At 50.7% G+C, this 14,532-nt stretch overlaps 1 pseudogene across 1 annotated transcript in view; it reads left to right on the top strand.

Moving 5' to 3' along the window:
* LOC143801483 (uncharacterized) overlaps positions 1–14,532 on the top strand; it is a 54,829-nt pseudogene that overhangs the window by 30,654 nt on the left and 9,643 nt on the right. Inside the window, exons 3-4 of the transcript XR_013220925.1 lie at positions 12,023–12,120; positions 12,243–12,360. The product of XR_013220925.1 is annotated as an uncharacterized LOC143801483 (transcript). The remainder of the gene's footprint in view (positions 1–12,022; positions 12,121–12,242; positions 12,361–14,532) is intronic.

Below are 14,532 nucleotides of genomic sequence, written 5' to 3'. Positions count from 1 at the left end.
GTATTGTTGATTTTGACTCCATGGGTCTTTTCCAGAAACAGGCAGCAGTTGATGTTGTTGAGTGAAAATTGAAACTGCCGTAGTAATGACCAATACGTTGTAGTGTCCAGCCCGTGCTTCTGGAGACATACACCCGTAAATTAGGCAGAGTCTCATCGCAACAGAAATGCCAAACGTGTGGGCACTAAATGTGGTTTATGCACACTGGGGGGCATTTGAATTTGGGAGTGCAGAATTTGCTGAATTTCTTTTTGGGGGCGAGAGGCCAAAGTGCTTTTGCAGAACCTTTGTACTATCAGTAACGTGGAAGCCCCCTATATTTCCATTGAGAGATGACGGACCTGAGTGGATTGAGTAGAAGCTTTTGTTGGGCCCATTTTGGATCTCATTTATCCTGCCCTCGACACTGAGCACGCACTTTGGGGTTTCCATCTTAATCTCCGAGAGACGTAATTCAGGTGACACGATGGACAGGTCCATTCGCTATAATGCAGATTTACTCTGTCGAAAAAGATAGACACCGCCGGATAAGCCACATGATGTCCACTCTGCCTCTATCGGCCTCATTATAGGGAATATGGGTGTCACGATTCACTCCGTGACTGTCAAGATCTCTTAGCCGCTGCCCACAATATGTCACGGATTGGGGTGACTTTAGACCAGCAGACGGCTATCACATGTGCAGGGGGGCTTATCCTAGTTATCCCTCCACTGCCACAATGTGATGAGAAGAACACACACAAGTTTATTTACCTCTTAGGTTACAGCAGGGGCTTATTTTAGGTATCCCACTGCTCTCCAATATACCATGAACTGCAGGGATTTGTGTATCCCGCTTACAGTTCCCCTTAACACTTGCAGCTCTCTGGCGCCCCCCTTACTCTCAGGTCAGATTAGGTACTGCACCTAGGGTAATTAGTCGCCAGAATGGCTGCCTGCTATGTACTGGCTATTGGGCAGACTGCAGTGACGCGATAACTGCTCCCGCTCAGGCAGGAACAATAATTATCAAGCCGCAGTCGCTACAATCACCCAAGAGTCTGCACACGGTATCGCCGCCACCAGCTCCGATCAACCGGGTCCGAAGCAAACCCAAAACAGTAGCGTAATTCCCTTCAGAGACAGGGTACGGTTTAGGGCAGGAAGAACGAACTAGTATTAAATATTATACCCCATAAATGATTTTTAGGCAGTGTTTATAAAATATTTTACAAAGATGTTACAAATGAGACAATTGCAAATATGTACAAGGTAATTATAAAAATAAAAGGATTAAATGAAGAAAAGGTAACACTCACATATTCTCAGATCATTGCTGTTGTGATTTTGCTTTTTGCTCCCTCTAGTGGTCATTAGTGATTTGACTCTGGAGCGTCTGTCTTTTCCTATATCCTCACCTGGGCCGTTAGTTCAGGGGCGTTGCTATATAAGCTCCCTGGACCTTCAGTTCAATGCCTGGCATCGTTGAAATCAGAGCTAATCTGTTGTGCTCTTGTCCTCTGATCCTGGTTCCTGTTTTTCAAGCTAAGTCTGCTTCTTTGCTTTTTGCTTTTGTTTTGTTTGGTATTTTTGTCCAGCTTGTTCCTATCTGTATCCTGACCTTTGCTGGAAGCTCTAGGGGGCTGGTGTTCTCCCCCCGGACCGTTAGACGGTTCGGGGGTTCTTGAATCTCCAGCGTGGATTTTTATAGGGTTTTTGTTGACCAGATAAGTTATCTTGCTTTATTCTGCTATTAGTAAGCTGGCCTCTCTTTGCTGAACCTGGTTCATTTCTGTGTTTGTCATTTCCTCTTACCTCACCGTTATTATTTGTGGGGGGCTTGTATCTTGCTTTGGGGTCCCTTTCTCTGGAGGCAAGAGAGGTCTTTGTTTTCTTCTCCTAGGGGTAGTTAGATTCTCCGGCTGGCGCGAGTCATCTAGCGATCACCGTAGGCATGATCCCCGGCTACTTCTAGTGTTGGCGTTAGGAGTAGCTATTTGGTCAACCCAGTTACCACAGCCCTATGAGCTGGATTTTTGTATCTTGCAGACTTACACGTTCCTCTGAGACCCTGTCCACTGGGGTCATAACACATTGCATTGCAGGCAACAGGCTATGAGAGCTTTCCATCTATCCCAGTGCATTTGCATTCGCAGTCTGGTCGCTTCAGGTAAAAACTCACAACTCCCCCCCCCTGGAAGCCTGCCAGCAACTTTATAACCTACAGCCTGTGACCTCACAGAAAGGGCTGGTTTTTTCAACCCCTCCTACTTCTTCAGTATTACTCACTGGGCATTAAATATATCTGATGCCCGTAACTTCGCTACAGAACATAAAATAATCGCACCATACCCATCATTCATCTCGTAGTATCGTGGGCATTCCGATGAGATCAAATATGTCCTATTTGTCACGCACACTGACAGAGAAATCCCTACCTCTGTACCAGATGGAGCTAGAAACTGATGCTTAGAGTGAGGGGTAGATCCATCGAGGAAGAATAAGAATATATATTTTCGTGTCCATAACTTAAACGGTTTGCATAATATCTTCCAAAAACAGAACAAAGAACTTCCATGCGCTCTAGAAGTTTCTCTAACAGTTCCTGCTAACACAAATTTCCCTTGCAGCTATGCCAGTCGTAAATACCTTTCGTCAATAAAACTCCCCCACAAGGCAAGCTCTTCTACACAGACAGCTAGAAACACAGGGAAGGAAAGAGAACCAGAGAGAGGGGGGGTTTAGCCCCCGCATGCTAGCAAGAAAACTAACTTATGATATTTCATACCATATCGTGACACCTCCCCCTTTTTGCGTGCGCTACGGCGGCAGAACCTCTCGGTATGCCTCCATGCGCACCTCCGTGGGCTCACCCTGGCGGGAGAGTCCATCCGCATTCCCATGCTCTTTGCCCGCTTTGTGTTTAATGGTGAAGTCGAATTGCTGAAGGGCAAGGCTCCAGCGTAGCAACCTGCCATTGGTTCCACACATGGTGCTTAGCCAGCGCAGAGGGTTGTGGTCGGTCACCACGGTGAAGGTGCGACCGTACAAGTAGGGCTGCAAGCGCTGCAGGGCCCAGACTATGGCCAGGCACTCCTTCTCAATGGTGGAGTAGGCCACTTCCCTCGGCAAAAGTTTCCGGCTCAGGTACAACACGGGGTGCTCTTGGTCCTCCGAGTCAACCTGGCTGAGCACAGCACCAAGGCCAAACTCACTGGCATCGGTCTGTACCAAGAACGGTCGACTGCTGTCGACTGCTTTCAACACAGGGGCGTTGCACAGTGCTGTTTTCAATGCCTGGAAGGCCCCCTCACAGCCATCTGTCCAGTTGACGATGTGGGGTAGCTTCTTCCTGGTGAGGTCCGTCAAAGGTTTTGCCAGGCTACTATAGTGCTGCACGAAGCGCCTATAGTACCCTGCAGTGCCCAGGAAGGACATCACATGTTTCTTGGTCCTGGGAGTGGGCCAGTTCACGATCACGCCCACTTTGTCAGGCTCTGGTTTTAGGGTGTTTCCGCCTACCCGGTGCCCCAGGTAGTGAACCTCCCTCATGCCCATCTGGCACTTTCCCGGCTTGATAGTCAGGCCTGCTTGGTGAATTCGCCTGAGCACCTCCTCGAGATGCTGCAGGTGTTCATCCCAGGAGGGACTGAAGATGGCAATGTCATCTAAGTACGCCACGGCGTACTTCTCCAGTCCCTGAAGCAGGAGATTGACCATCCGCTGGAAAGTGGCAGGGGCATTCTTCATGCCGAAGGGCATGACCGTGGACTCGTACAGTCCAAAGGGTGTGATAAAGGCGGACTTCTCCTGCGCCTCGGGGCTCAGGGGAATCTGCCAGTATCCGCGACTCAGATCCATGATTGTCAGGTATTTTGCGCCAGCTAACTTCTCAAGCAGCTCCTTGATGCGCGGCATTGGGTGCGCGTCAGAGGCGGTAATGGCGTTGAGCCCCCTGTAGTCCACGCAGAACCGGGTGGTCCGGTCCTTCTTTGGCACGAGAACTACAGGTGAGGCCCACGCGCTCTTTGACCGTCGAATCACCCCCAGCTGTAACATCTCATCGATCTCCTGGCGCATAATCTGCTGCACCTGGTCAGAGATTCGATAGGGTGTTCGCCGTAGTGGGGCGTGATTCCCGGTGTCCACCTCGTGGACGGCTAACTCAGTCCTTCCAGGCCGGTTGGAGAACACGACCCGGAAGGGTTCCAGCATGGTTTGCAACTGCAACCGCTGTGGTTCATCTAGCGAGGCGCTTACCTCCACGTCCTCAATGGACCCATGGGCCTTGGCTTGGGCCAGCATGTCCAGGAGGGTGTCTTCCTCCCCTTCTTTGGGTGCGCTGCAGACCGGTAGGACGAAAGGTTCACGTTCGTGATGAGCCTTCATCATGTTGACGTGAAAGGCCTTTCGCCTACCCCGAGTGTGGTCAAGCGTGACCACATAGGTGACCGGGTTGAGCTGTTGGTGGACGACGTACGGGCCCTCCCAGGCTGCCTGAAGCTTATCCGTTGGTACAGGAACCAGCACCCACACCTTTTGACCCACGTGGTAGGTCCGCTCCCGGGCGTTCTGGTCGTACCAGTGCTTCTGATCAGCCTGAGCCTGCGTCATGTTGTCATGCACCAACTGCGTCAAGGTCTGCATCTTGTCACGGAAGCGCATGACATACTCTACTATGGACACTTCAGAAGGGTTCGGCTCCTCTTCCCAGGATTCTCTTACCAACCCAAGGGGTCCCCGGACTCGCCTGCCGTACAGGAGCTCGAAGGGGGAGAACCCCGTCGAGGCCTGCGGAACCTCTCGGTAAGCGAATAGCAGGTGTGGGAGATACCGCTCCCAGTCGCACCCTTGTGTCTCAACCAGCATGCGTAGCATCTGTTTGAGGGTACCATTGAAGCGTTCACACAAGCCATTGGTCTGTGGGTGATACGCACTCGATACCAGGTGCTTCACCTGCATTTTCTTACAGAGAGCCTCCATTAGGTGAGACATAAATTGGGTTCCTCGATCAGTAAGCATTTCCCTGGGAAATCCTACCCGTGAAAAGATGGCCAACAGGGCATCCGCCACCTTATCTGCCCTAGTTGACGACAGAGCTACTGCCTCTGGGTACCGGGTAGCGTAGTCTACCACAGTAAGAATATATCGCTTTCCAGAGCTGCTGGAGACGGGCAACGGGCCCACAATGTCCACCGCAATCCTCTGGAAAGGCTCCTGTATCACTGGCAAAGGGATCAGGGGAGCCTTAAGAGCAGGCCCCGCCTTCCCCACTCTTTGACAGGTGACACAGGAGCGGCAGTAGTTTGACACATCTGTCCCCATCTTAGGCCAATAGAAGTGTTGAGACAGCCGGGCCTTAGTTTTGCTGATCCCCAAGTGTCCAGCTAGCGGGATCTCATGGGCAATCCGCAACAACTCACCCCGGAATTGCTGTGGGACGACCAGCTGTCTTTCCCTCAACCACTCCTTTTGTGATTCTCCGGGTACTGTCTCCCGGTACAACCTTCCTCCTTCCCAGAACACCTTCTCCTTATCAGTCTCGGAGAATGATGTCCCGGCGAGTTGTCTCAAACTCTCTAGGCTCGCATCTGTGTGCAGAGCGGCCTGAAACTCCTGGCTAGGGGAAGCCAGAAGCGATGTCAGGGTCCCTTCCCCACGGGAGCCCTCTGGGACCTGCTCTGGGTCCACCTCTGGTTCAGTCACACTGATGACTGAGGAGGGTCCGGAAGGCAGACAGGTATCTGCGTTCCGGGCACTCTGACTGCGGGTGACAGCAGCTACGTAGGCTGTCTCCCCAGGGGTTTCTACAGACCCATCAGCCGATGCTGCTATGGGCTCTATCTCCCCATCCACCCCCATTACCTCAGGAGCATTGCTACTTATGGGCCAGTTACCTTCCTCGGTGGCACTGGTCAATTGCATGGCATCACCTTCCTCACGGTTCCCATGTATCTCCCCATTTCTTGTAGCACCGACACTTGCCCCTGCTAGGGGTTCCTCAGCCGTCTCACTCCGCAGAGCGGCGTGGCTGAGCACTCCTGTACCTACGGACACATCAACTTTCATCGAAACAGCGTTATCAGGTACAGTTGGCACAGGTACAACATTTTCACCATCAATCCTAGGGAAAAAATGGTTAACAGATGCATCATTACAAGATAAAGCATGGTCAGGTAACACATGCGATTTCCCATCATCATCATCATCATCATTAGGGTTAACTTTACCCTCATTAGTAGATTGGGGAGGAGGGTCATGCACGAAGTATGCAACCAACCTCCCCAAATCCGTCCCCAACAAAACATCAGTGGGCAAATTATCAGACAGCCCCACTTCCTTCACCCCTCTCCCGGCACCCCAATCAATAAAAACCCGGGCCATCGGTAAGGGACAGCTGATGCCCCCAATCCCAGTGACAGTTAGGGTTTTCCCCGGAATGATTTCTTCAGGGGCCGCCAGTTCGGGTCGGATGAGGGTTCGTTCAGCCCCGGTGTCTTTGAGGCCTGTAGCAACATGCCTCCCCACAATGACATGCTGTACGTTATCACACCCCCTCCCAGCCACACCACCCACCAAAAGAACTGCTGCATTAGGCCCTGGGGCCTGGGATGAGGGGTTCTTCTGCTTGGCTGGACATCGGTGACTGAGGTGTCCAGTCTGCCTGCAGTGGTAACACTGGCGAAGTTCGGTGGTAGGTCTGGTGCTGTTGGCCACGGGGACAGGACCTCTGGTATGTTGGCTGGCAGGGGTACTGGCGTTGGATGCAGGCTTACCCCCTCTCCAGCTGGAGGCGACTGGCTTCCGCACTTCCGATCTACGGTTGGCCTCATAGGCATCGGCAATCTGCGCTGCTTTCGTCACGTCTTTGGGTTCTCTGTCCATCACGAACTGTCGCACCTCAGTTGGGCAAAGATGGAAGAACTGGTCTTTGATCATCAGGTCTCGCAGCTGTGCAAAGGTGGTCACTGACAGTCCTTGGGTCCACTGGTCAAAGTGGGTCCCCAGTCCATGCACCACATCACTGTAACTGTCGTGTGGGCCACGTTGGAGGGTCCGAAACTTCTTACGGTACACCTCGGGTGTAAGCTGGTACTTGGCTATGAGAGCCTGCTTGATGGCCTCATAGTCACCATCTTGTTCTTGAGGGAGGGCAGCAAACGCCTCCAGAGCTTTTCCTCTCAGCCCTGGTGTCAGGTATCGTGCCCATTCTTGTGTAGGCAGCTGGTACTGTCTGCAGACTTTCTCAAAGGCCCGCAGAAAAGTGTCCAAGTCCCCATCCTTTTCCATAACCGGGAAGTGGTCGGGCCGGGGCTTTGGTGTCTGAGCGCTGCTGGGCTCACGGCTCTGAGACGACCCCTGCATTTGCAGTTGGGCCATCTGCAGCTGGTACTCCCGCTGCGCTTGGGCCTCTCGCTCGGCTCGCTGGGCCTCTCGCTCTGCTCGGGCCTCTCGCTCGGCTCGCTCTTGGTATTGCTGGATCAGCTGCAGACGTCTCTCTAGGTCATCTGCGGGGCATTGTTGCAGAGCCAGCTGCAGGAGGAGGTCTGCACCCCCTTGGTTGCCAGTAGGGCCCGTATTCAGTGGTTGGACCTCTGCGGCAGCACCATGTACGCTTGTGCCGGCTTCTGCGGCCTCTGGGCTCTGTAGCCTGGCTTGGTCTGCTTCGAGATGCACCAGTTCAGCGACCATTTGAGTCTTAATCATGCTGTGGGGGTTCAGGCCATGATACGTGCATATCCCAGCAAGAGCGTCCCTCTTCTGCTGGGCGTACCAGGCTTCTCCTTTTGCAGCCATGGTTGCCAAATAAAAGATAGGATAGAAAAACGAAGAGGAAGGGAGGGGATAATTACCAGTACACAATTGTCTCACAACTAATAAACACTGAGTTCGTTCTCCAAACTTATTTGCGCAGAGTTCTCGCAAGAACTTTCTGCAAGTTTTTAGTGAGAGGAATGATTGCTCAAACCAAATCACTAATGCTCTAATATCCCACCGCCTTGCCACCAATATGTCACGATTCACTCCGTGACTGTCAAGATCCCTTAGCCGCTGCCCACAATATGTCACGGATTGGGGTGACTTTAGACCAGCAGACGGCTATCACATGTGCAGGGGGGCTTATCCTAGTTATCCCTCCACTGCCACAATGTGATGAGAAGAACACACACAAGTTTATTTACCTCTTAGGTTACAGCAGGGGCTTATTTTAGGTATCCCACTGCTCTCCAATATACCATGAACTGCAGGGATTTGTGTATCCCGCTTACAGTTCCCCTTAACACTTGCAGCTCTCTGGCGCCCCCCTTACTCTCAGGTCAGATTAGGTACTGCACCTAGGGTAATTAGTCGCCAGAATGGCTGCCTGCTATGTACTGGCTATTGGGCAGACTGCAGTGACGCGATAACTACTCCCGCTCAGGCAGGAACAATAATTATCAAGCCGCAGTCGCTACAATCACCCAAGAGTCTGCACACGGTATCGCCGCCACCAGCTCCGATCAACCGGGTCCGAAGCAAACCCAAAACAGTAGCGTAATTCCCTTCAGAGACAGGGTACGGTTTAGGGCAGGAAGAACGAACTAGTATTAAATATTATACCCCATAAATGATTTTTAGGCAGTGTTTATAAAATATTTTACAAAGATGTTACAAATGAGACAATTGCAAATATGTACAAGGTAATTATAAAAATAAAAGGATTAAATGAAGAAAAGGTAACACTCACATATTCTCAGATCATTGCATTGCAGGCAACAGGCTAGGAGAGCTTTCCATCTATCCCAGTGCATTTGCACTCGCAGTCTGGTCGCTTCAGGTAAAAACTCACAACTCCCCCCCTGGAAGCCTGCCAGCAACTTTATAACCTACAGCCTGTGACCTCACAGAAAGGGCTGGCTTTTCCAACCCCTCCTACTTCTTCAGTATTACTCACTGGGCATTAAATATATCTGATGCCCGTAACTTCGCTACAGAACATAAAATAATCGCACCATACCCATCATTCATCTCGTAGTATCGTGGGCATTCCGATGAGATCAAATATGTCCTATTTGTCACGCACACTGACAGAGAAATCCCTACCTCTGTACCAGATGGAGCTAGAAACTGATGCTTAGAGTGAGGGGTAGATCCATCGAGGAAGAATAAGAATATATATTTTCGTGTCCATAACTTAAACGGTTTGCATAATATCTTCCAAAAACAGAACAAAGAACTTCCATGCGCTCTAGAAGTTTCTCTAACAGTTCCTGCTAACACAAATTTCCCTTGCAGCTATGCCAGTCGTAAATACCTTTCGTCAATAAAACTCCCCCACAAGGCAAGCTCTTCTACACAGACAGCTAGAAACACAGGGAAGGAAAGAGAACCAGAGAGAGGGGGGGTTTAGCCCCCGCATGCTAGCAAGAAAACTAACTTATGATATTTCATACCATATCGTGACAATGGGGTTCTGTCTGAATTGCAAATTTCAGAGATTTACACAGAAGCCCCGGCGTAAGAGCTCAGTGCAGAGCGCAGGATAAATGTGAGCCGAGCCTTACTGCGATGTTTTTATGTTTGGCTTCTGTCACACACTAAAAGACGCTTTTTATTGCAAAATAAAGTTTTTGCATCGCCATATTTTGAGGGCTATAATTTTTCCATTTTTCGGCCCACAGAGTCATGTGATGGCTTATTTTTTACGTGACGAGTTGACGTTGGCACATGACGTTGGCTTTCTATTCCAATTTTTCAGAGGCAGAATGAACAAACACCAGCTACTCAGGAATTTTTTTATGCCATTCACCGTGTGGTAAAATTGATGAGGCATCTTTATTCTTTCTGTCCGTACGATTAGAGCGATACCTCATTTATATATTTTTTTTATGTTTTGGCGCTTTCACACAATAAAAACTTTTATAGAAAATAATAATTTTTGCATTGCTTTATTTTGAGAGCTCTAAGTTTTTTTATTTTCTGCTGATGGAGCTGTATGGCGGCTTGTTTTTCTGTGAGGTTATCTAGTGGGGCAGTTTTATAGATCATTTAATTCTGGATGCAGAATTATCAAATATATGTACTTTATTCTTATTTTTACATAAATATAGCTATTTTGTTGCTTTCATTTTTTATTTATCTTGTGGCGCTTTTATTATGCTGATCGCTTGTATACTGCACTGTCCAAAGCTCTTAGTCCATGCTTCTGGCACAGTCACTGGCTGACCCTGAGGTTGTCATGTCAACCTCGGGTTGCCATGACGACCATCGGGCACTCGCAATGACGTCACGGTGGTGCCGATCGGAAGGAAGAGGGAGCTCCCTCCCTCTCCCAAACTCCTAAATTTTGCTATCAGTATTAATCTAGGCATCTTGGAGGGTGAACAGCCAGGGGCAGTGTGAGCACCGCTCCTGGCATTGATAGCCGGGTCTCTGCTATTCCATAAGCCGACCTCCCAGCGGCGATTGCGAGGGTATAGCTCCTGTGCTGGCATGATCGCCAAGACGTACCTATACGTTAAAGGTAGTGAAGGGGTTAAAGAAGAATTAAAGCACAGTAACTCGTCTATTAATAGGAGGACGGCAGGTTCTCTCCTCTTGGGCTATGTGCACACGTTGCGGTTTTTACCGCGGATCCGCAGCGTTTTTGCAGCTGCGGGTCCGCAGCAGTTTCCATTGCGTTTACAGTAAACATGTAAACCAATGGGAAACCGCAAACCGCTGTGCACATGCTGCGGGAAAACCGCGCAGAAACACAGCGGTTTACAACCCGCAGCATGTCACTTCTTTGTGCAGAATCGCTGCGATTCTGCACACATAGAAATGCATTGATCCGCTTACTTCCCGCATGGGGCTGTGCCCACGATGTAGGAAGTAAGCGGATAATGTGCGGTTGCTACCTGGGGTGGAGGAGAGGAAACTCTCCTCCAGGCCCTGGGAACCATATTTGTGGTAAAAAAAAAAGAATTAAAATAAAAAATAATTCTATACTCACCTCTCAGCGCTGCACACGGCCGTCCGGTCTCAGGGTTGCTGTGCGAGCAGGACCTGCGGTGACGTCGTGGTCACATGACCGTGACGTCACGAAGGTCCTTCTCGCACAGCATATGCAGCATCAATAGTAAAACCAAAACCCGCAGCGGAAACCGCAAGACAAAACGTGAAAAATCTGCAGGGATCCGAACATACGTGTGCACATGGCCTTAGAGTGATCCCAGAGGATCCTGTCCAGGAGGGAGGCCGTGTCCTCATGGTGACCTCATGAGCTCCCAAAAAACAATCACTGGTAAATGGTAACCGTCCTTCCCCCAATCTCCATAATAGTGAATTAGGAGAAAGGAAACCGCTGGATAGAAATGTGGAGCTTTCTCCAGCTCCTCTGTGGTTCCATCCCTGGTGGAGAGGGAACTTGGAGAAGTTGTTTCTTAGTGCGGCTCCTCCATCTGACTGACGAGGGTCTTCTCTGTCCCTCTCCTCAGGGTCCTCATTCTCTGAGGGCAGAGCAGAGAGCATTAGGCTTTGGCCTCACTGATTATCACTTCATACTTGATCCCACAATGTGCTGGGACCGCGGTACCGGTGGTGAGGACCACAACAATGTAATTTAGTCCCTGATACATAAACCTAGAATTACCGGTTCTGAGAGACGTGTCTCATATATAGACAGATACACGGCAGGTCATGTATTCAGTCTGTGTGTCTCCACAGATGGACCCAGGAGGAGAAATCCACCACAGAGATGTCCCCGTCCTCTGTATCCCCAGGACTGTCCGGAGGAGAAACACAACATCCCGGAGGATCATCAGGTAGATGACACTGAAGCCCCCACAACATCTGACCATGAAGTGATGGGACCTGAGCTCATCTTACATTTTACTTTTTAGGGTGAAGATCTGATTGACATTAAGGTTGAGGTTATACAAGGAGCACAAGAGGCGATCACAATATGGGCCGGTCAGCAAGGTGAGGAGGGGAGACCGTCATGTCTGTTCTGTGGTCACCTACCCCCATCATCTCATAATCACATGACACTATCTATTCCATCACTGTGTGTCTCCTACAGATGGAGTTGTGGAAATAAATCCACCAGAGAGATTTCCCCGTCCTCTGTATTCCCAGGACTGTCCGGAGGAGAATCACAACATCCCGGAGGATCATCAGGTAGACAGCGCTGAGCCCTGTATCGGATCTGTATATGGGGGGACATTTCTGATCGAGGTCATAGATGTCACAGATTTTAGTGGTTTCTTGTATTGTGCTGATTGTTACATCTGATATATCAGGAGGAAGATCCGACTAAGAATAAAGTGAAGGATGAGACAGAAGAGGAAGCGATGACGAGGGGGGATCAGCCATGTGTGAGTGACGGGAAGGAGGAGATTCTGGGAGATGTTTCCACAGGTGTGTAATATTAACTGGCGTATGATGATGATGATGATGATGACCGTTCTGTAATAATGACCGCAGTGTGCGATATCGTGTGGAGTCTCCGGTGCAGTGAAGCTTTATCTGCTGTCCTCATCTCAGCAGAAGCGTCCGGTGATGGCGCGGCTGCTCCTGTAGAGTCCGGCGGTGCACCGATGAATAACAGGGCCGCCTTCACACCTCTTCTTAATGATTTAGGAAGCACAGATTTAGTTTTCCTTTACCTTTGAGAATATTTCTTCCACCCCTTCCATCCGTATTTTACTTCCACAAGTCCCGTGCTGCCATATAAATGACTGAGCTTGTGTTACAGGTTGTGAATCTCCCCATCCTATGGATCTTGGTGATGTAGCTGTCTCTGCCTGGTGCTGACGAGTGACAACTTGTCACATGTAGAGTCGTCCTACCTGTCCCCTCTGTTTGTCTCCCACTGCCTCCTACACTGAGGCCAACGTTCTGGTCCCTCTACATCCAAGTTGGCCGCCCGGTGACATGAAGAGCCCTGTGGTAAGTCAGGAAGTGCCGTGCTATGGAGGTGTGGATGTCATTTCTCGGCCACTATGGAGGCCATCTTGGATGTAGGAGAACCAGAACAGGTAGGTGACAGTACATGACAAATGTTTAGTCCCTCCTGTGTGCCAGGGTGGAGAAGTGCTTCATCATAAAAGGGATTACGAGCTTGTATCTACAAACAGATGTGATATATCCGGCCCTGTAGCCCCCCAGCGTATAATATCCGGCCCCGTAGCCCCCCAGCGTATAATATCCGGCCCCGTAGCCCCCCAGCGTATGATATCCGGCCCCGTAGCCCCCCCAGCGTATAATATCCAGCCCTGTAGCCCCCCAGTGTATAATATCCGGCCCCGTAGCCCCCCAGCGTATAATATCCGGCTCTGTAGCCCCCCAGCGTATAATATCCGGCCCCGTAGCCCCCCAGCGTATAATATCCGGCCCCGTAGCCCCCCAGCGTATAATATCCAGCCCCGTAGCCCCCCCAGCGTATAATATCCAGCCCTGTAGCCCCCCAGTGTATAATATCCGGCCCCGTAGCCCCCCAGCGTATAATATCCGGCCCCGTAGCCCCCCAGCGTATAATATCCGGCCCTGTAGCCCCCCAGCGTATAATATCCGGCCCCGTAGCCCCCCAGCGTATAATATCCGGCCCTGTTGCTCCCCCAGCGTATAATATCCAGCCCTGTAGCCCCCCAGTGTATAATATCCGGCCCCGTAGCCCCCCAGCGTATAATATCCGGCCCCGTAGCCCCCCAGCGTATAATATCCGGCCCTGTAGCCCCCCAGCGTATAATATCCGGCCCCGTAGCCCCCCAGCGTATAATATCCGGCCCCGTAGCCCCCCAGCGTATAATATCCGGCCCTGTAGCCCCCCAGCGTATAATATCCGGCCCCGTAGCCCCCCAGCGTATAATATCCGGCCCTGTTGCCCCCACCCCAGTATATAACATGCGGTTCCTCCCCACATATGGGTTCACACAGGAACTGTTGGGTAAACAGAGCCCGGAGGGGCGTAATTAGGGGGTGATATGTGTAAAATAGGACAGATTTAAAAATGCGTTATACTGGCAAAATAAAAAAAATAAAACATTGTGATTTCTTTCTCGCTTCATTGGGGACACAGGTGACCATGGGTGTATGCTGCTGACACTACGCAGATAAAGAAGTAGCTCCTCCCCGGCAGTGTACCCCCTCCGACAGGCACCTCCGTTTTTGCTCAGTGTCTGTAGGAGGCGGACCTGGATCTAACCCCAGATCCGCATTTCTTTTACAGGGATTTGTTTTGTTTCTTAACCTTTTCCCTTTCTTTTTCAGATTTTTCCTTCAGGGTAACAGGGTGCAGTCTTCTCACCGACCGAGAGCGCAGTGTGGTATCACCCACATCGCACCCTCTCGGACCCGCTGGGCAGGACCTTGTCCCCTGTCACCCATTCGGGGGTTCAGGGTGACCTTCTTCCTCGGTGGCCGGTCCTGCCCGTTTCCCCTCCTCATCCCTCTCCTCGGAGTCACTTCCAGTGACCCTCTCCCCCTGGCCGGAGAGATCGTGGCGTGGGAAGGAGGACTTCTTCCAGGACCCTCTAGTCTACAAGGGATCCTGATGGTTCCTCCTCTCCAGGTAAGGGATCTTCAATCAAC

This window comes from Ranitomeya variabilis, chromosome 1 (genome assembly GCF_051348905.1).
Source record: "Ranitomeya variabilis isolate aRanVar5 chromosome 1, aRanVar5.hap1, whole genome shotgun sequence".
Classification (NCBI taxonomy): domain Eukaryota; kingdom Metazoa; phylum Chordata; class Amphibia; order Anura; family Dendrobatidae; genus Ranitomeya; species Ranitomeya variabilis.
The sequence above is the reverse complement of the archived record's forward strand: the minus strand, read 5'-3'. Positions and strand labels throughout refer to the sequence as shown.